At 46.2% G+C, this 20,296-nt stretch overlaps 1 pseudogene across 1 annotated transcript in view; it reads left to right on the top strand.

Annotated features, from left to right (window-relative positions):
* Positions 1–20,296, top strand: part of LOC309585543 (epidermal growth factor receptor kinase substrate 8-like protein 2) — an 83,314-nt pseudogene that overhangs the window by 57,233 nt on the left and 5,785 nt on the right. The window contains exons 2-5 of the transcript in view: positions 1,637–1,711; positions 2,373–2,521; positions 2,666–2,792; positions 3,147–3,262. The product of the transcript in view is annotated as an epidermal growth factor receptor kinase substrate 8-like protein 2 (transcript). The remainder of the gene's footprint in view (positions 1–1,636; positions 1,712–2,372; positions 2,522–2,665; positions 2,793–3,146; positions 3,263–20,296) is intronic.

The raw sequence follows: 20,296 nt of genomic DNA, 5'->3' as shown, positions 1-20,296 counted from the left end.
CTTCTTCTTCTTCTTCGGGGGCTCATCCTCAGAGCTGCTGCTGCTGCTGGAGGAGCTCGGATCCGAGTCGAAGTTGGAGGAGGAGGAAGAGCTGCTGGAGGAGGGGGAGGAGGAGGAGGAGGAGGAGGAGGAGCTGTCCTCACTGTCACTGTCCTCGGAGGAGGTAGAGGAGTCCTGGCTGTCAGAGGAGTCGCTGGCTGAGCTGTCACTGCTGCTGCTGCTGCTGGAACTGGTCACACTTTTGGACCTGGGAGAGAACAAAGAGCTGAGCACAGCCCTGCCAGAGCCCATGGCACCGTGTTCTCTGCTCTGCTGTAATTATCCAAAGATCAATTTGTTGCCTTGAAAATTTCCAGGCCTCACCACCTAAGATGAATTCCTGTGCCCTCCCTCCCTTTCCCACTCCTGGATAAGTGGATTTTGGCCATTTGAGCAACGGCAGAGTGGCCCCAGGGCATGACATAGGCCAGCAGGACTGCAGAGAGGGGCAGAGAGGGAAAGCTGGCCAGGATCTCGTTCCCAGCCCTGAGCAGGGGCTTTACTGGCCTGACTGTCCTGTACTACCTGAGCTCTGGGGACAGTGAACCAGGCTCAGTCCCTGCCTCACCACTGCAGCAGGAATTCTGTCAGTTGTGACCAAACTTGTCCAGCGAACACATCCTACAAGCTCCTTCCTGGGCAGTTATTAATAAGGAAAACCAAGAGACTGTAAACAACCTTAAAGCAGGATACCAAGCTCCAGCCTTTTCTTTGAGAAGCAAATATGGCTAATTTGTGCCTGCTCAGAATCAGAAGGAGCAGCTGATCTCCTGGCAAGAGCCCAGGGTGGAGCACGCAGCAGAGCTGGGACACTGTGGTGGGGTCCTGCCACGTTCCTCACCATGGGGCTGCCGAGTCCCTGGGAAGTGCCCGTTCATTGGGTCACCCTGCTGCCAGCAGTTGTTTCCCACTCCACATTAATGTTTCATCTCCGGCATTTCAAATGCTTTGCATTTCGGTAGGAGCGGGGAGCCTGTCTCCCATGGCAACAGTGCCAGGAGTCCAGGACAGGAGAAGGAGCTGAATGGGAGCACAAACTGGAGAGGTTTCTCACCACAGCTCAGCTGATTGCTGTTACTGAAACCCAGTTCTTGCAGTAAATCAATCCCAAGTGTTTGCTCCTCCATTCTGCCACAGCTCACCTCAAATACCACTGGATTTGGAGCCTTTCAGTGGCCAGGGCAGCTCCGGGTGCCCCAGGCAAGACCTTGGTGGAGACTTTCCCTTGTCAGCAGTTTGCCAGGGGACCCTCAGAACACCTATCCTGTTGTTTTCATCCATGGAACTAGTGGGATTCTCAACCCTGCAAGAGGCAGAAGCACCAGCAATCCTGGCCCTTCCTCACTAGGACTTTCAAAATAAGCCAAGGTCTTCTGTGTCTGTTCAAATTAGCTTTAAAGGCACTGATTTAACAGAGAGGGTATTCCCCCCCTCCTGAAATTCATTGGGAATTAGAAATGGACACAAAATAAAAATGAATGATTCCTACTCCTCCATCCCTTACTCTTCTCATCAGTCCACAACACTCGCCCCATGTGACAGAAAAGAGAAGGCACACTCAGGTTAGGGTTAAACTGTGTTTACGTTCTCTTTTCAGGCCAAACTAAGGAAGCACATCCAAAACCCCCGTGCTTCAGAGTTGGTGCATTTCCTCTTCGGGCCGCTGGAACTGGTAAATCTTATTCCCAGGTCTCACTGGGAACTCCTTTTATTTCTAGTTCACACTTACAAGTAGATAGATTGTGCAACAGGGTTGGAAAACTGCTCACACCTGGCCACAGCTTTCTCAGGAACTTCCAGAAGCGATGCCGGTTGTTCCTGGCCTCTGATCCAGTTTGAAGCTTGAAGTAAATACAGGAACCCCAGCAAATATGAATCCTTCCACCGGGTCAATAAGGCATTACTGTGAACAAAAGGGGCAGCCAGCTGGAGTCCCCACTGGGAATCTGTCTGGTCTCACCTTCAGGCAAATACGGCTCAGTATTTGCACTGAAAATGCTTGGAAGCAGAAATCCCAACTTGGAAAAGGAGCCACAAAGGAATAGCAAGATACTTTCCATTTTATGAAGTGTCAGCTTCTGACACTTCACTCGTCTGTAACAACAGCTCATTTGTAGATCAGCTCTTCCTTTGACTCCAATCCAAAAAAATCTCATGTTCCCTTGAACTGTCCAGTCTCCTTCAAAGACTTAGGTTGATGTTTCTTGCAGTGACTGTGCTGATCCAAGGATCAGCTTTGTCTTCGCTTCCTGCTCATCTGTGTGTCCCTGGTTTGACATTTTGACCGTTTCCTGCAAGTTCTCTCCTCTTTGTGTGGTTTGTGTGTGACCCAGATCATCAACAGCTGCGGTGGCCCCGAGCTGGCCCCGTCTGTCCTCAGCCCACTGCTTTCTAAAGACACCACCCATTTCCTGAGAGGACACCTGACACCCAAAGAGATAAACCTCTGGGATTCCCTGGGGGAGACATGGACCAGATCCAGGTAAGGACAGAGCTGCCATCTCCCCAGGCTCCCCACGCAGACGGGAGCTTGGATTCCCTGATGCTCCTGCTTCTTCTTTCAGGGGATGCCCTGAAAGACACATTCTTCGTGGATGTCACCTCATATTCCCACTTTCTGTCCTAGAGCCGAGTGGCCCTGAGACACGAATGTCCCCACCTACATCCCCAAATTCCGCAACGGCTGGGAACCACCCACAGAAATCTTCCGTGGAGCTCCCTGGGAAATAGACATTGGACACTTGCAAGAGGAAGGTTAGTCCTGTGTCCCTGTCTCTTCACTCTCCCTCCCCCTTTTCTGGAGAAATGGAGCTGCAGGGGTAGTGGTGGCATGCAACAAGTAGTTGGCTCAAAACTCAGTTGGATCTGGTTGCCCCAGTTAAATACAGAAAGCAAATGAGGCTGGAAAAGGGCAGCAATAATGAGCCTCTCCCAATCCAAGGCAACAGCACCCTACAGCGTAACTGAGCTCCAGGGACACAGGCTTCCCTGGAGAACACCTTGACCAAAATCTGCCAGACCATGACTCATCTACCACTATCCCTCTCCTTTTCTCCGATCAGCTTTCCCCTTTCCTGGTAACACTGACTCCATGTCTGCCTTTCCAGCTCTCCTCAGCCAATGGATATCCTTACTGGAACTCCTCACTCAAGTGTGGCCAGACAGCTGAGCAGACACAGGTCGGGGATGCCTTCAAACAGAACATCACTCCACATGGAAATAGGTGATGGATCCGCACGCCCGGAGCTTTGGCTCCCACCTCGGAACCTCATGAACGCACACGGACACGTACAGTGACACTGGGACGTTTGGGCATCCTGGAGACAACTCCCTGCCACTGTTAATAACCACCAAGGGAAGACAAAGATCAGCTGAGGGCTTATTCCCATAAGCACTGTCTGCTGTTTAACCCCCAGCAGCTCTGCAAGGAAAGGAATCGCAGGTGTTTTCCACTGCAGGAGGCAAAAATATTGACTGACTTCATCAGTCCATCCATAGGTCTTGTTTCCCAACATCAGCCCAGCAAAGTGACCTTAAGGATCAGGTGCCAAAGATGCTGCACTGCGCTTTGGCTCTCCATGTGTGTAGAGACGCTGGAATCATGGAATCACAGAAGGGATTGGGTGGGAAGGGACCTTAAAGATTATCCCGTTCCAACCCCCTGCCATGGCCAGAGACACCTTTCACTATCCCAGGTTGCTTCAAGCTCTGTCCAGCCTGGCCTTGGATACTGCCAGGGATCCAGGGGCAGCCACAGCTTCTCTGGGCAACCTGTGCCAGGGCCTCAGCACCTTCACAGGGAAGGATTTCTTCCCAATATCCCATCTAAACCCACCCTCTGGCAGCGGGAAGCCATTCCTCCTTGTCCTTTCACGCCAGGCTCTTCAAGTCCCTCTCCAGCTCTCTTGGGGCACCTTTAGGCACTGGAAAGGGCTCTAAGGGCTCTCCAGAGCCTTCTCTTCTCCAGGCTGAACATTCCCAGCCCTCCCAGCCCGTCTGTGTAATGCTCTAGCTCTTGGAGCACTTCCTGGCCCTTCCTGGCCTCCTCTGGACTCCCTTGAGGATCTCTCCATCCATCCCAAAGTCACCCCAGCTTGCACAGACAGAAGCTGCCTACAGGAGGAATCTGCCTACAGGAGGAATCTGCCCTAAGGGAAGGGCACACACAAACCTCACCCTGTTGGAAACACAGGGCCGGGGAAGAGCAGCCCGACCTCCCAGCGCTGCTGGAAAACATTTTAGCTGAGGAAGGAGCTTTGTTTCACTGGAGACAGCAGCTCCCCCTTGGCTTTAGACAAAACCAAAGGCAAACCCACTGTTTAGGGGCTGAATAGAACAGTGTATTTCAGTCCTGCCCACCTCTCCCCCAGGGAACCGACAGGGCGCTGGGTTCAGACAACTCTTCTTAATGAGACAGAATTCTAGAAAATGGGGGAAAACCCGTCCCCTTTCTTCAGAAGTCTTGGGAAGGTCACTTCCAAAGCCAGAACAAACAAGGCCACCCTTTTGCCTTTGGTTTTTCCCCAAGGGAAAGATGGCTCTTCCACCTTCTAACAGCCCTGACACTCATTTCCCATCACCGGTTACTCCGTGGTACAAAACCTTCATCAAAGTACTTTTAGTTCAGAGTTTAGAAGCCCCATCTGCTTCCTTGTTTACATGAGCTCACACCTTGGAAACTGTCACACCTCGGAGCGCAACCAAACTCTTCCCAAACTCCACGCGAATCCTCTGCCGTGATTTGACACATCACTTTACAGGGATTTGACTCAAAGTTTTCAGCTGACCATCCACTTTGCTGATGCCAGTTCGAGTCTGGGAAAAAACCCTCAAGCCAGACTGTTTTTCCATGCTTTTCTGTTCTAATCTAAAGGATTTATAAGCTTTACTACAAGAGTTCAAATCCACAGGCAAGTACCTTAAATCAAATTATATCAGCAAAATAACTCTTCTTCTCATTCACCCCATCACTGATTCTGGTAGGAACATCAGGTGGTAGAGATGCAGTGTGGAGCAGGGAAAGAATTAGGAGCACTTTCAAAGATCTGTCTATTGACTGACAAAAGATCACACATAACCAACTTATGCTTTGCAAAGCAGGATAAAAATACTCAGGCCCATCCAAACTACTTCTTACGCTAGATGTGGCTGATCAATAGCCCGGCTGAAAAATGGACAAGCCACTGTAACAAGAAATACAAGTTTGGAAAAGGAAAAAGAAAAGTCCTGAAACCACAGAACTCCTGAAGCTTGGCTCGCTCCACTCTAATGTGCTCCTCCTGACACTTGCAGCAACTGGCTTCTCTCTTGCCGTTCCAAGAGGAACTCTATTTTGTATAGGGATGTAGACGTGTCTGCATTTAGACACCATCCTCAATACAAACCTCCTCCATTGCTTTTTTCTGACTGGAGATCCTTGCTACTGGATACGATGGTGCTGTTTATTGGGAAGGGTTGCTCTGATGCCGATCACAGCACAGCACAGCAGGAGCTCCCTTTTTGCTCCCTTGGGCTACTCCAATTCCTCTTGGGTGATCTCTGAAATACTCTTTATCAGCTGAGGGCTGACAAAACACACAATGTCTGATTAATCACCCTTCTCTTCTCCAGCCATGACACAAGAGCTGGGTGCACTCAGAAAACAGTTTTCTGAACCATCCTATATAATAACAATCAATGCCTTATAATTTCTGCCATCTAGATGAGGTCGCCATTGAACAGCTCCGTGTCCCAAGTGCTACCCAGCAGGGAGGGAAGAAGAGGAAGACAGGATCACAGCAGCCACTGATCAGTCATTCACAGGCATCATCACAAAGAAAGAGGAGAGAGTCAGGAATTTCACAGGCTACTCTGTTTCAGCAGCGCATCTCATCCTCCTCTTTTTAGATCTCTACTGATCACTACCTTCCAGTCCCTTCACAGTGCTCTCCTAATCCACATGAGTAACTAAGATGCAGAATAAGAGGGAAAATTTCTTCTGACCTCCAGTCACCTGAGAATCAAGCAGATAAGAGAAAACCTCCGCCCTACTCTAAGGAAGGTGTTTCATAAACTCACCTGTAGCTAAAGCTATTCAGAAAGCCCACACTACCAGATGCAGAGTAGTAAAGAGCCTCTTAATTTGCTGACCCTGGAGAAAAGGCAGCTTTAAACAAACTCTGCTACTCCCACTCTCTCTCCTTAGAACTTCAGGTTGAGATGCCTAGGACCAACTAAAGAAAAAAGTCATTTCATTCATGCCCTGGTCAAGCATTTCACACCCCCTTGTCCCTCCCAATCTACCAGCCAGTCAAACACAGAAAAAGCAAGAGACCCGTGGTAGGCTTCCAGTGGAAATACTGGCAAAATCTTCTTGGACTGCATTATTTGAAGGACCTGAGGTCAACTCACTGACTGGGAAAGACTTTTACTGCTCCACTTAGCCTACCAGCTCAGCTCAGCTCAGCAGCCTCCCAGCTACCTTTAGCTGCATAAGCACATGACCTGCAACCAGAAAGGCGTGAATCTTCCTTAGGAAGGAAACAGACACGGGGAATGAAGAGTGGAGATTAGTCCACACTCTTAGGAACAGGCAACACCAACCAAACACTCTGTGGCAATAGCTTGTGTCTAGAAGCTCTCTACCTTCCAGTCCACCTCAAGGCTTTGGGACTTGTGCTGACTTGCACAAAGGAACCCACTCCACCCTGCAGCAGTGGGCTCCTTCTTTCCAGCCTGGATGGAGACATGTCCTGTATTTTGCAAGCATGTCCAGGTGTTCAGAATGGAACATGCTGATCATGATTAGCACCTTAAGGCACACAGCTCTTCCTTTCTCAAAGTATGCTTTGTGAAATTATAGGCAGTGCTATCCCCACCTTTCCAAACAAATTACCCTCCTTCTAATTGCACTTGCCTTCAAAATACTGCCACTTCTTCATTTCAGACTATGCTTCCCTCAGAAGGATGCACAAAAGGTTAGAGTAGCTGCAAGCACCTGCACCTGCAATTTTCAAGTAACTGCGTCTTCAGAAAGGCTTCTGACAACAGGCCATTCTCTGGACATGAACACGGCAACGCTGAGGCAAGATAAATGACTTCGCTACATCTTACAGCCCAGATGTTTAAGGCCAGAGAAGACACCACCAGGTTGTCCTGATACTTCTGCTCATCCTCTCTGGTAGGGGCTGTACAGAGAAGAACACAGTTTTAAATTCTAACTCAGTTTGTGCTTCACTGATGAAGGAAGCAGGAAGAAAGGGAAAGGGACTTCGCTTTGGAGCAAATGGGAATTTTCTTGTGGATTTCAGTGTCCAGGATTTAAACCAGTAAGGGATTTTCTTCAGTAAATCCAAAGGACAATTGGCTACAGAAACTCGTATCTTGACACTATTGATAAGCGCTGACAGTTCTCTGGCTGTGACTTATTTTATTCAAACCTGCTTTCTCCGAATGAACATCTGACAGCAGGACTTGCTCCGTTCAGCCTGCAGCAGTTCCACAGGAAAGATGTTGTGAAATTGGCCACACATCTTCGCAACGCTTCCACTTCAACATTTTTCCCACTATGTTCAAATGTATTTGTCAGCTTCCTAAGGAGTGCAGTGTCCATAACATAGGAGACGAGACTTTCATGCAAAAATTGAAAGACCTTGAACTGCAGTGGCAGGAGGAACTCTGGTGTAATACCAGTGCCAGATGGCATGGGTGTGAAAAGCACATTCACATCGATACTGACAGGCTTAGGAGAGACACAGAGCAGGGTGAGCTATTCCCAAAGAAGGTGAATTGACAGTGCAAAGGAGAGTTAATACCAACCAGCTGCTCAGTTACTTTATCAGAGCTGCCCCTGTTTTCAAGGCCTGAAAGAACAGCTCAGTGCCAGAAAGACATCCAGATCATTTGGCTATGCTTGCTCTTATGGAGCACTGTTTTCAATTTCCATCCTAGTGGGGTTGCATACTACTGACCAGTTAAAACCAGCACCTGAGCTGCACAGCAGTATTTCAGTGGCAACACTGGACAGCTGTAGGTTCTGCCCTTCCCCTCTCCCAGCATGCTCCTCAGACACACAGCACACTTGCACCAAAACTCACAGCCACACCCACAGTTTAACCACCTGCAATAGTTTTGGCCCTGGCCAATCTAGCCCTGGGTGCATTGTGCAGCAAGAAGCCATGGGGGCCGTGCTTCTCCCTGACTCCAAGCATCGCTCCAGAGGCCACACAAGCTGTGCGGTCAGGCCGTAAGGCTCAATGGCACACAGAGATCAAGTCCTACCCACTGAGAGCACATGTCCTTGTGGAAGGGGCTGATGAGCGCTGGAGCAAGGGAAAGGGCAGGTCTCTGCAGCTGGGGGCAGAGGAGAGGGGAACAAAGTGGGTGTGTGTGTTTGGGGAGAAGGGAGCAGGGAGGGTGTTCTCCTCCTTCCACAAGCTGGGCCAAAGGGGCTGTGGTGGGAGCAGTGCCTGCCCAGCAGAGGAAGCAAAAGGCAGGGACCCCAGCGAGCACAGTTCCCTCTCAGTGGAACAGCGAGTTCTGCTGTTGGCAGCGATCCTCCTCTGGGAGGTTCCTGCCTGCTCTCCTCACATGGAGCTGCTTGTTCCTGTCCCTTCAGAGGCCTTCCCTCTCTGATGTGGGCCACAGCAGCTTTCTTTCCCATGCTCTGAATGAGGAGGGGCAGGTTTGAAGCAGCACTGGGAGGATTAATTAATATTTTAGCTGTTTCAACCATCATGACTTCTGGTTGCATTCATGAGACAAAATTAATCCCCTGCTCTAGTGAGTTGCAGAAGTGCAATACCGAGATGTGACTGCTGGACACAATCACCGCTTGAGTCACTCTGTCATTTTTTCAGGTAGCTGCAATGGATGGACGTTCTCTAAGAACCATTGGATTAAATATAAAGAAGGACACTTTTCAGGCAATTTGAGAAACTTCTCTCCTTTTATTGTTTTTCCTAACATAGATATCTGGATATTACTGAAAAGCAGCCAAGCAACTACAGCAGTGTAGTTTAATTGCCTAAACTAAGGGTAAGTTTACAAAATAGTTTACCCACTGACAATACTAAAGGGCCTCTTGAAGCATGGATAATATATCCAGTTCCCATTATGAAAACTTGGACTACCTATTCTTCCATGGTAGAGTGAATTAAAACTACCTGTTGTACTTTCATATACTAAGAAAAACTACATCCTTAAAAAACTACAATAAGTACAGCTTACTGAAGAATTACATTAAGTCCCTAACAGGCTCGTTTTTTGGACTTGGAGGTATGCCAAGCAACCTCTGTCAGTTCATAGTCTTCTGTAAGGATGTGCAGGTGGAGCCAGTTTCTGCCTCGTAGACGCAGGAACATTGCAACAGCACCGTGGTAAACTGAAAGGTGAAGGGCAAGGCCACGCAGAGATGTGTGTCTGCACAATGAATTAATGTGCCGCAGCATCTTCCTTCCGCAGGAACAGGAAAGCAGCTTCAGGATTGCCAGTGAAAAAAGCAAGAATTATGCAGTGCTCACGTGGCTGCCATCGGGTGGGAGCCCCCCCAGCACAGCTCTGTGCAGGGAATTCCTCTCAGTGGTTGGAGAGCAGCATCCAGAGGCGGAATCGCAGCTGACCGTAAGCTCACATCGCCTCTGCATGGGCGGCCGGATCTCGGGCCAGGTGCTCAAAGAGGTTGAGCGGCTCGACCGTTCGCATTGCCGGCGGCAAGCTGATCTCCTCAGGAAGCCTCTGGTTGCCCAGGACAAAGTGCTCCAGGCGTTTCAACTGCAGGCAGCGGCGCAGGTATGCCATGATGTCCCACAGCCGCCGCGCAAATTCCCTCCTGCGCCACTGGGACAGCGGTACGGTGGTCAGCACGTGCATGACCACAGTCTTCCAGGTCGAGCTGGAAAAACCTGTGCCCCTCAGGATGCAGGTGAAGAGCTGCAGGCATTTCAGGTGCAAGCTCTCACACGGCACCTGCCTGGCGACGTGCTGGAAGAATTTTGCCTCTGCCACAGCGTACGTCTCAGGCCACGCTGTGCTTGCGATGGAGTCGGCCTCGGCGGGCTGGCTGCTCACAAAGATGCTGGAGCCGCCTTTCTGGGCCTCTGTGGGCTGGCTGACCACAAAGATGTCGGAGTCCCCGTGGCGCACCCCAAACAGCATCTCCACCATCAGGCTCTTCTTGCCTTTGCTCAGCCGGAATTGGCAGGACCGGCTGCAGGGCTGAAACACCAAGTGCCATGAGTACGACTGAGGCAAATGCAGCCACGAGCATCTCACCAGCTGGTAGAACCAGTGGGAGGTTTTCTCCACGTCCAGGTAGGAGCCGGTGCAGAGTGTCTCTAGGAGGCTGGGCTTCTGCTTCCGCCGCAGCTCCTCCTGCGAGTGGTGCAGGAAGCACAACAGCTTCTCGCCCAGCTGCTCCCTCTCGCACGTGCACACCAGCTCCACACGGACACAGAAGGTCCTTGCTGCCATCTGCCCTGCACTGTTCAGCTCCAGGTGGAAGGCGTGTCCCGGTGGGGGATTCAGTGGGACCAGCACGCGGTACACCACATCCTGCTCACGGGGACTCCAACCCTCAAAGGCACTGCCCACCCCGATGGCTTCTTGAGGCAGCGGGTAGAAACTATCGCTCACACTGTCAATAAAGACACGCGTGAAGCTCTCCATCAGCTCAGCTGCCACTGAGCGACCTCTCTCCACGTCCTCGACAGGACACTGTATGCGATCCACTAAAAGGATCCCTCGCTTATTCCCAACGTCACAGGCGTCTTCTTCCTCTTCAATTCCACCACTGCTGCCTTTGTCCTTGCCAGCACCACTGCCTTCTTTTTCACTGGCAGCCACATTTCCACCTTCTTCTTCTTTTCCATCTTCATTCTTCTCGCCTTTCACATTCGCATCCCTGTTTTCCTGATCCTTCCCATTCCAATCAGTGGCTCTGTGTTCACTGGAATGACTGTCTTCCTTCAGCTTCATATTGCTGCTTTCTCCTTCATTTATCTTATCAACACCTTCTTCAGTTGAAGCAGCATTGCCATGTTCCTCTCCATTTCCATTTTCATTCTTTTCTCCCTTCCTATCGGCAGCACTGGCTTTCTCATCTTTGTCTCCAAGATTGCTTTCTTCATTTCCAATGTCCTTCTTTTCTTCCTCAGTTGCAGCAAAACCACAATGGTCTACTGCATTCTCACCATCACGGCTGTCTTCTTGTCCTGTCCAATCACTGCTTCTTTGTTCACTGGCATCACTGCTTTCCTGCACTTTCACATCCGCTTTTTCTTCCTTTCCATCTTCACCTTCACGTACGTCATCGTTGCCTGCTTTCATATACGCATCATCGGTTTTTTCTTCATTTCCATCTCCTTCTTCTTCCTTTCCAGCATCCTTGTCTGGCTCCACCTTCACATCCTTGTTTTCTCCTTCATTTGCTTCATCTAGGTCTTCCACACCTCCAGTAACATTGCCAGGTTCTTCTTCATTTCCTTCAGCAGTATTGTCTCCTGGCATATTCCCATCACTCCAGCCTTCATCTTTCCTTGCATCATGGCCATCATCACTTTTAACATCACTGTCTTTCTTCAACTTCACATCTTCATCTCGTTCATTGGCATCATTGTCGTCTCCTTCATTTGCAGCCACAGGACTGCCTTCTCCTTCATTTCCGCTGCCACTGTCATCTGCCTCCACAGTCACATCAATGTTTTCTCCATCTCTCTCGGAATCCAAATTGTCTTCTTCCTTTTCTTTTTCCTTCTCCTCTCCCAAGGTCTTGCAGGAGGTCTGGTCCTTGCCGCTGCTGTTGGTTTTGCTGGCTTCAGGACTCCTCCTGCAGCTAAACCACAGGCCCAAGAGGAGCAGGAGTCCAGCAAGAGCCCAGAATGGCCACTGCTGCAGGGCACCAAAGAGCAGGGCTCCCCAGCCCTCGTCCTGCTGCTCTGGGGGCCCTTGCTCCAGCTCCTGCAGCAGCTGAGCCATCTCGCGGTCGAGCAGCTCCTCACGCTCCTGCATTCGCCGGTGCGTGGCCTCATCCAGCCCATCCCCAGCTGGCTGGGGGTACTGGATCAGGCTTTGCATGAGCACGAAGAGCAATGACAATAAAGCCATGGTCTGCAAGAGGACACACAGAAGGGGTTCAGTAGGGCCGGAATGGAGGCAGCCAGTGCAGGGCAGGAGCCACGGGGATGTGGCAGCAGGAAGGAGAGGGCCCCCAGCAGCTGGCAGGAGGCAAGGCCTGCACCGCTGCCCCAGCAAGCACCGAGCCTGAGCAAGGCGCTCCCGCCAGGGGCTGGGCCCTGGACGCAGGGACAGAACACACGCCCCGGGTGCCAGCGCTTCTGCCCCAGCCCTCCCCCAGCCCTGCCTCCCCACCGCCTGTGGGCACTCACCGCTTGCCCAGGCTCTACTGGGGGCAGCGTCAACCAATGGGGCCTTTTATAGCTGCCCCCATTGTGACACGGCCCCTGTGCTGTCACAGGCCCCAGAGCGCATCACAGGCCAGCCCCACCCGCCATCCCCAGCCCGGGAACTGCTCATGGCCCTGGGCACCCAGAGCCTCAACAGACACAAAGTGCAGACCCATCAGTCGTGAACCTGGGAACCCCAGAGCTTCCCTGTACAAAGCAGGCACAAGTGCCCTCCCACACAAACCCTTGTCAAATATAAATTTGTGTGACATGATCCGTGGATGCTCTTGGTATATAGGTGTAAGCTTTTATTTAATCTTGGAGGGGGACATTTTTTATTAATAATATTTATATTTATTACTTTTGGGGCAGGATGTCATATAGGCTAATGTTTTGTTACAGATTTAGTGAGAAATCTTTCTGAAAGAAATCCAGGCTGCTTGAATGATGCACAGGAAGACGTAACACCCTCCTTAAAGAGGCCCAGTAAGTTAATTACAAAATTTTGGTGTCTTCAACAACCTCTCAGCTCTTAAAACTCTATGGTTCAACACAGTGCAAAATTCTGGGATAGCCAGGATTTTGTTCAGAAAGTAGAATGTCTCATTTTTCAAATTTGTAGCAAAGATGTACATCTGTCACTCCCACCATCTTCAAAATTGTCTGCCTTAAACAGAGTTAACCAATCTCTCTGACTTGTCTGATACTGCACTGGTTTATTAAAGGAAATTCTGACTCTTTCTGCTATCTCTGTGTATTTATCTCCAAAGGACTGTGAGTACGGAAGAGTCATCCCTTATGTTCCTCAGCTCTTCTTTGGGGAACTCACCTACAAATGGAACTGCAGAAATGGGGAGGGAGGAAAAGGAAACAGGATGTGAATCGAGCACCTGCATAGTGACCACAGATGTCCACTGCTAGACAGACACTGATGTCAGGCAGATCATGCCCTCCAAATAGTGCTCAGAAAGAGAACAAGTTTGGGATTCCTGAAACTGCTCTGAATTGGATTTGCTTAAACAGATGTCATTAGTAAAAGCAATCAAAGAAAGAGTTTTGATCCCTCTTCCAAGCTGATGCCACTTATCATGTATCTTCCCTGCATTCTTCTAGGGAAGCTGTTTTTGATGTTGTCCTGTCCTTCTTTTTATAAGGGAGCAAAAATACTTTGTTAAGTATTACTCTTTCAGTTTTGTTTCCTCTCCTCTTCTGAGATACAGTAAAGTGAACATTCAGCAGAATAGTTTTGTATTTTTTGAACACAATTCTTCTTTTATCCAACTGAGGCCCTTCTGTGATCATGAAAAAACAGAAACTGTTGTGAACTAGAGTTTACACTCATAAGAGGTTGACATGGGTCAGTTCTCCAAGGTTATTCTTAGTTCAACTGCTGTGTAAACTGTTGATGTCACTGACTGGAGGCTGCTCTTCAGGACATTATAGATATGATAATTATATGACAGAAAATGCAACATATAGTTGAATCTGACCTTCAAGTTCACTAGCTTAAAAAAGGAAAAAAATGTCTGTAAGAAATTTGCTGCTTTTCCCATTACTAAGATGTAATAGATGCCTTCAAGTTTATACTCAGTCGACAGCATATACACATGGACAGCAGTGCCCATCCATCTTCAAGCTAGGGTACATTTTAAGTGTCAATGATCACTGCCTCCAGAAAGCATTTTTGAGACAAAACAGGCAAAGTCTTTTGCATATCTAGACAATCATCCAATACTAGGATCTTCACTCTCACATAAACACTTCATGTTTTTCCACAGAGGAATCTGAGATAGATTTTTCTGAGAAATAACAAACCACCAAAAATTAATTAAATGACAAACAAGGGAAAAGCACCACTTCCTCACTCAGCACATTTTCCTTGATTTTCATTAAGCATTCAGATTTACAGATGCTGATATTGCCACAAGAGCAGTTTTTTTCTGGTTTAACTTCCTCTTCCAGTAGAGCAAGCACAGCTGCAAAATGCAAGCTCACTTCTAGGCTCTCTTACACATCACCAGTTTACCACATTCCAACCAGTCACAGCTGTGCAACACCCCGTCAGGGTACTGGGATTACTGCAGTGCCACAGACAGTTTAAGTGAGGCTCATGGAGCTGTACAATTTTAACTATGTTTTATATGTATAATTAAATGATGCATGACATGGAAATAAGCCAGCTGTACTGAAACTGAACAAACTAACTGCTCTGATGCAACAGTTAAGCATCTCATCAGTTCTAAAATGAAACAGGTTTAAAGCAAAAACAATATAGAGAACAGAATGCTTGACACTGTTAAATAGCATGGTCAAAGGATAATTTTTGAACATTAAGGAAATGCACTCACCCAGTCAAATTTTCAAAAGAATTCCTGGCACCAAAATGTTCTCTGTTTGCTTTTTCACCATGTTTTAAGAATAGATCACTCTGGGGGAAGAAAATCCTGTGTGCAAAACACTGCGTGAAACTAAACAATCCTTAAACATGGCTAATTTCCATGTGGAGCTGATGATTTAGCACTGTCATCCTTCAGCAGAGGAGAAAGAACTACCTGTCTTTAGTTTATTTAGGTAAGATGAAAAAAGTGAGGAGCGTGAATTTGATCTTGCTTCAATTTACTTCAGTGGAAAAACTCTTGCCATGACTTCAGTGAGAATGAGACTGCATCTTAATTCATTCTATATGGAGAAAAACAAATCAGCTGAGAATAATGCTTTTGTTTATTAGATGTAAATTACTACCATAGTCGTTTTTAACAGTGCTAAGTAAATCCTGCTTTAAAAGCCAAACGTTGCCTTCAGTCCTGCTTATTCCTCTGTACTGTGTCACAATGCAGGATTCCTGGTCCTCTGACCAAGTCACCGCTGTCACAGTAAGCATGGCTTGCTCTGGGGAATGGCCACATTCCCACACGGGAATGATAGATGTTTGTGGATGTCACTGGTGACAATGTCCAAATCTGGGCTAGGGCATGCCCCCCAGCCAAGAAACTAGGGTGCACACTTTTGTAATATAAATGCATTCACTGAGAACACAGACTACACTTACTAAACTGTCCATGAAAAGCAGCCAAGTAAATCAAATCAATAGGGTTAAATTTGCAATTAGGATTCTCTCTTTCGGCAGGAAAATTTTAGGATAGCCACAAATTGAGAAAAATTTGCTTTTTTTTCTTCTTTTTCTCAGAAGGCAATCAACCTTCTGGTCTGGCTATTCTTTACTTCTCCCTATGAAGTAAAATCTAAAAAGACACACACACGATATTTATGGAAGGACCTCCCAATGAATTAGGAAAAATTATTACTCAGAAGATCAAACAGAAACAAGACTGTCTACACTGTATGAATTAAACATACATGAATTAGGACACTGAGCCTTCCATTCTTTAGTAACAGAACTGATGCTGTCCTGAAAATGACATTAATGAATTAGACTGGTATATGAAAACCTTCTGCATCTGCTCTAGAGGTTGGAATGAGGATGTTAAATGAGGCAGCAGACAACAAGGACGTGCTGCTTAGGGAAGCTGAATATCACTTCTGTGCTTGTGGAGTTCTGCAGTTTGGATGAAGGTCACAGGTTATCTCCAGCTACATGAAAATGAGTGATAAATACACACTGTTGGTCTTAGACTGAAAGCAGTACTAGGCAAAGAGAGTCAAAATATGGAATATTACTCAAAATCATCCCCTGGTTTTCTAAAGATCATAATCTTCTATTAGAAGACAGTTTGTTACCTTCTCCTAATAGTAAAGCTGTAATAGTAAAAGCACCTCAATCTTGTAGAAGTATCTAAGATACACAGAATAAGTAAGGTATATGCAGTGAGAGCACCCTAAAAACATCACAAGAGGAGTGACAATTTCTGGGATAGTAATGACATGAACGAGTATCTAAACGTTAAGTCTGAGTGAATAAGAGAATTTTTCAACTAATGGATCAGGGAAAATGTGAAAGGATGAGATATGTGATTAAAGATCATAGTGTATTCGGTTAACACAGGTGGAAAATATATGACTTTGATTCTGTACTACAACATATTTTAATTGATTTGTGTGTAGTTTTAGTTTTATACATGCACAATTTTTTAGAACACATCTTTAGACTGGGACAAACAATAAAGGAAATCCATTGTATGACTTTACATTGATCCCAACATCACTCACTGGAATATCTTAACATTTCCTGCACAGATTCCCATTCGTTAAGATGACAACCTTGAGAAGAAGGAAACCTATAACTGCCATTCAGAGAAGGTCTAAAATTTCAATTGCTGTTTGAACACAAAGGAGCTTTGACATGCTGTGGTTTATTGAAGCACTCCTGCAGTTATAGACACATCTTTAACCACCCTACCCTCTCCCTCTTCCTCCATCCACCACTGATTGATGCAACTGGAAGATTCAGTAACTGCAGAGCAAAGTCCCGCTTACTTCCAGCTCTCCTGCCCCAGCAAATGCTCAGCTCTTCTGGGAAGATGGAGCTATGCCATAAGCACATTGCACCTGAAAGGAGATGAAACCTTCCCTTCAAAGACACATGTGACCAGGTTTTTGGAACTGCCTGATGTGGCCAGTTCTCATCTGTTTTCCATAAAGAAGGAAAAGAGCCCTGTATTCTCCTCTTCATGAGAGTTCAAGTATGAATTCCAAAGAACAGAGATGCCAGGACTTGTCAGTGACATGACTAACAATTTTATGAGAACTGGCAAAAAACCAGTTCATTTCTCCTACATCTTATTCTCAGAAACCTTGGAATTGTTTTGTTTGAAAGATTTGGGGGGAGGAAGGTAGACTTAATTCTCACAACTATATTAAATATTCAGTACATCTGATATTCTGTTGTCAACACGCAAAATATAGTTTAATTATGATAAGCCATACTGGAATCATTTACAATACATAAATGTGAAAAAACAGCATTAAATTATTTCTTCTTCCATGTGGAAAAATATACACCTTCCAACCCCCCAAGAAAGTAAGACAAGGCACAATAAATTCTGGTAATTCTCTTTCTTCTGACTTTTCAGTTCCATCACAGCTCTCAAAACTAAGATTTATGTGCTGTTTTGCATCTGTATCTGTTGCTGATTTTCCCCCCCTACAGGGATATAGGTGAATAAGTTTGGACAGGAAACGGTATCCCTCAAGCCAAACTGAAAGGTTTATAAAGTTGCTAAGAAAAGTTTGGGTCAGGGCCTAAATATCAATCATCTGCTCACTGTCTTTTTAAACAAGCTCAGGCATTTTCCCAACTGTTCCCAGCAGGTCTCTGCCACTATTTTAAACTAAGATTTCAGCCATTTTTTTTCCCCTGTGTTGACCTCACTAATTTTTCTTTCTCCCCCTCTTTACCTGCCAAAGGCATCCATCAGGATTTTGCCAAAGGCTATCTGCTTTTGAAGTTGAGAGGAATTCACTAATCGTGAGCGTCAAATCCACAGTAAATGCCATGGCCATATGGTATATGCTGCTTTTGGGAATTAGCTCAAAAGGCCTAGCTGTGAGAAGGCTGGCTGTATGTCAGGAGGGTTTTACTGCTAACTTTCATAACTCATGTCAGCTCTTTCAGTTTCTGTATGCATTGGCTTCAGGGAGTGCAACTGTTCCCTGAATTTATAAAAATGTTGTCAAGATCCCTTGATCTTGCTTCCTCTGTCTCTCTCGCACAAACACATCCAAACACATTTATATACACAGTGGAATAGCATGCACAGTGGCATGCAAATCTAGCAAAAGAGAAGCTTGTAAATAAATAGCATGTCATTCTGCTTACTCAATACATTTCTCTGGGTGTTAAACTCATGATAAACATATCATAAGCCCCGATGAAGGCTCTACAGCCTGTCCCATCACACCATCCTGAGTGTAACTCTGCAATGCATAGGAAGACATAAGTTTGAAAAACAGAGCAGAAATAGCTCCCCTAAGGGCAAGGTGCTGACATAGCTGAAACATAACTAACTGGAGAGCATTTGTTTTCACTAAAGAAGGAAGTGTCAGTGACACATCTCTGTGCCTGTGGAGGTGTACTGTACATGCAAAGCAAAAAGAAATCCACCTTCTTTAAAAAATTGGCCATTAATACATAAATATGTCTGTGTTGAAATCCCTCAGACGGTACCATTCTTAACAAGAACTACACACAAGACTAAGAAATTCTGCAGAGAAACACGCTTTTGTGATCCAAAGAGGCAAGGAGAAAGAAAACCACATATGAAGAGTTTAACATATCCACTTAGTGATAGAAAAAGAATTATTACAAAAATAAATGTCAGTCCCCTTGAAACACTTGAGTCAGCGCCCTCAACTTTCTCTGATGCTGTAGGAAGGTGTGAATGTCCTCCATGTGTCACATCATCCGCACCAGCCACACAGGAATGTCTCCAATGCACCTCAGAGCCTTTCAAGGACCACTCCCCTCTAATTTATGTATAGTCTGTTAACATCCTCTTGGAGCAAACAGAAATAATACTTTTAAAAGACATTTATACTTCAGAAACATGTGCCCCGACACAACAAAAAACCCAGATTTTAATACTGCCCCGAGGCAGAATTCATCCATCTTTAAGGCTTCTATTATGTATTTCCTGGTTAGTAATACAAAAAGAACTGCTGGCAGTATCACATCGAAACCAAAGTGCCAGAATCAGAAAAACTACTGAAAAGTTTACCTTTATAGGAAAGCTTCAGTCTTGGGATATTTTGTTTTGACGTTCAGTGACTGGAAGGAACAGCATCGCTAAAGACAGCAGGCTGCAGGCATGTGGCACTTGCAAAGCTCTCATTCTGCTCTCCTCTTCTGTATCTTCTTTTGTACTATGGTGAAATATCTCCCCACTTTTCAAACAATCCAAGTTTTATCTGGAAGAAAAAAAGAAAACATCTGTAGATCTGCTTTACTGCATAAGCAACAATTCTGTAAGCAAGCCAGACCTATTTCTAAAGAGCACCTCAGTTAATTTCTTTGCTACGAAAGTATTTTTCCTCTAGTACAAGTAAATAGTTTTGTTTCTTTAATACTAAATTTACACATTTTGACATTGGAAAAATATGTAAACTTTTCAGACACCAATGTCTAGCCTAGCTAACGTTTAAGCACAAATTAAATTAATGCAGTATCCATAAAAAGAACATTTGACATTCAAAAGTGACCATGCAACTTGATAGTTAATACCAGTCCATTGGATATCTTACATGTTTTATAACTCTTTTTGTCTCAGTACAACAGCTATTGTGTGTTTATGCTATGACTAGAATGAACTGTAATGTCTCAGATGCCATGGGGGTACAAGCTGAGTTAACAGTGAGTACTTACCCATCAAAAACTAAACTAAGAAAACTGGAAAGAGCAAGCAGTTGTGTTTAGTTTTAATAGAGAAAAAAGTCAAAGCGGATGATGGATTTAAAAGTGCTTTCAGTATGATATTTCCAGCAGAACAACTGCCTCAACTCATCCACCAAAATGTCCTATAAACTTTAATGAGTGTTTCAGGCTGGGGTCAATAGGCTGATAGGGGATTTTGTTAGCACAGTGTGCAACTAAGCCAGCTTTGCAACACTTTTCACTTAGTAAGAATCATTCATATTCCATAAATCTTGAAGTGTTTTACAACTGAAAGCAATTATCACTGCCCTTATTTTCCCTATGCAAAAACGGAACCATAAAGCTGCAGTGAACCTATTTCCTCAAGGTCACACAGCAAGCACAGTAGTTGAAAAGAAAACAGCAACAGCAGTCCTGCTGTCCTTTGTACCCAGCTATCAAGGATCCCTTTTGCCCAATAACTCGACTTTTGCACATGAAATTATTTGAAATGGCATCTTGAGTTCTGAAGGCAAAACTTCATGGTTAATAAATCACAGAGATCAGAGTA

This window comes from Coloeus monedula (genome assembly GCF_965178545.1).
Source record: "Coloeus monedula genome assembly, contig: HAP1_SCAFFOLD_67, whole genome shotgun sequence".
NCBI lineage: Eukaryota > Metazoa > Chordata > Aves > Passeriformes > Corvidae > Coloeus > Coloeus monedula.
Note: the sequence above shows the minus strand (reverse complement) of the source record. Positions and strands in the feature narration are given on the sequence as shown.